This window comes from Diplotaxodon limnothrissa, unplaced genomic scaffold, assembly GCF_057381915.1.
Source record: "Diplotaxodon limnothrissa isolate DT_005_m unplaced genomic scaffold, D_limnothrissa_male_GT1.1 unmapped_scaffold_1, whole genome shotgun sequence".
NCBI lineage: Eukaryota > Metazoa > Chordata > Actinopteri > Cichliformes > Cichlidae > Diplotaxodon > Diplotaxodon limnothrissa.
Window position 1 is genome coordinate 615001 of NW_028188555.1, and position 2500 is coordinate 617500.

Sequence of the window (2500 nt, forward strand, 5' to 3'; positions counted from 1 at the left end):
GCACGCACGCACGCACTGCTTGTGCCTATGGTACGACAACTTTTCTCGTGCCTATGGTACGACAACTTTTCTCGTGCCTATGGTACAACAACTTTTCGCCGTGCCCCTGGTACACCGCTCAGTAGCACTTTGCCACACAAAATCTCCTCGTGCCTATGGTACGACAACTTTTCTCGTGCCTATGGTACAACAACTTTCCTCCGTGCCCCTGGTACGACAGCTTTTCTCGTGCCTATGGTACAACAACTTTTCTCGTGCCTATGGTACAACAACTTTTCGCCGTGCCCCTGGTACACCGCTCAGTAGCACTTTGCCACACAAACTCTCCACGTGCCTATGGTACGACAACTTTTCTCGTGCCTATGGTACAACAACTTTCCTCCGTGCCCCTGGTACGACAGCTTTTCGCCGTGCCCCTGGTACACCGCTCAGTAGCACTTTGCCACACAAACTCTCCTCGTGCCTATGGTAAGAAAACTTTTCTCGTGCCTATGGTACAACAACTTTCCTCCGTGCCCCTGGTACGACAGCTTTTCTCGTGCCTATGGTACAACAACTTTTCTCGTGCCTATGGTACAACAACTTTTCGCCGTGCCCCTGGTACACCGCTCAGTAGCACTTTGCCACACAAACTCTCCTCGTGCCTATGGTACGACAACTTTTCTCGTGCCTATGGTACAACAACTTTCCTCCGTGCCCCTGGTACGACAGCTTTTCTCGTGCCTATGGTACAACAACTTTTCTCGTGCCTATGGTACAACAACTTTTCGCCGTGCCCCTGGTACACCGCTCAGTAGCACTTTGCCACACAAACTCTCCTCGTGCCTATGGTACGACAACTTTTCTCATGCCTATGGTACAACAACTTTCCTCCGTGCCCCTGGTACGACAGCTTTTCTCGTGCCTATGGTACAACAACTTTTCTCGTGCCTATGGTACAACAACTTTTCGCCGTGCCCCTGGTACACCGCTCAGTAGCACTTTGCCACACAAACTCTCCTCGTGCCTATGGTACGACAACTTTTCTCGTGCCTATGGTACAACAACTTTCCTCCGTGCCCCTGGTACGACAGCTTTTCTCGTGCCTATGGTACAACAACTTTTCTCGTGCCTATGGTACAACAACTTTTCGCCGTGCCCCTGGTACACCGCTCAGTAGCACTTTGCCACACAAACTCTCCTCGTGCCTATGGTACGACAACTTTTCTCATGCCTATGGTACAACAACTTTCCTCCGTGCCCCTGGTACGACAGCTTTTCTCGTGCCTATGGTACAACAACTTTTCTCGTGCCTATGGTACAACAACTTTTCGCCGTGCCCCTGGTACACCGCTCAGTAGCACTTTGCCACACACACACTCCTCGTACCTATGGTATGACAACTTTTCTCGTGCCTATGGTATGACAACTTTTCTCGTGCCTATGGTACAACAACTTTTCGCCGTGCCCCTGGTACACCGCTCAGTAGCACTTTGCCACACAAACTCTCCTTGTGCCTATGGTACGACAACTTTCCTCCGTGCCCCTGGTACGACAACTTTTCTCGTGCCTATGGTACGACAACTTTTCTCGTGCCTATGGTACAACAACCTTTCCCCGTGCCCCTGGTACACTGCGCAGAAACTCTTTGCCACACACACACACCACTCGTGCCTATGGTACGACAACAGGCCCCGGGGACCTACATCGCACCTTGCTCTTGCCTCCCTTACAGCTGAAAAAGGTCCATGCTTGTGCCCTGGCCCTTCTGAAATTCCCTCTCCATTTAGCCGAGGCAGTGAGTCGGCCTCCTGTCTCCTTTACGGTCGAAAAAGTTGTGCTCCTGGGTGCGCTGGCCCTGCTGCTACTCACATCGGGCATGGACCTGGACCTCCAGCAGGCCCCGGGGACCTACATCACACCTTGCTCTTGCCTCCCTTACAGCTGAAAAAGGTCCATGCCTGTGCCCTGGCCCTGCTGAAATTCCCTCTCCATTTAGCCGAGGCAGTGAGTCGGCCTCCTGTCTCCCTTTACGGTCGAAAAAGATGTGCTCCTGGGCGCGCTGGCCCTGCTGCTACTCACATCGGGCATGGACCTGGACCTCCAGCAGGCCCCGGGGACCTACATCACACCTTGCTCTTGCCTCCCTTACAGCTGAAAAAGGTCCATGCTTGTGCCCTGGCCCTTCTGAAATTCCCTCTCCATTTAGCCGAGTCAGAGAGTCGGCCTCCTGTCTCCTTTACGGTCGAAAAAGATGTGCTCCTGGGCGCGCTGGCCCTGCTGCTTCTCACATCGGGCATGGACCTGGACCTCCAGCAGGCCCCGGGGACCTACATCACACCTTGCTCTTGCCTCCCTTACAGCTGAAAAAGGTCCATGCTTGTGCCCTGGCCCTTCTGAAATTCCCTCTCCATTTAGCCGAGGCAGTGAGTCGGCCTCCTGTCTCCCTTTACGGTCGAAAAAGATGTGCTCCTGGGCGCGCTGGCCCTGCTGCTACTCACATCGGGCATGGACCTGGACC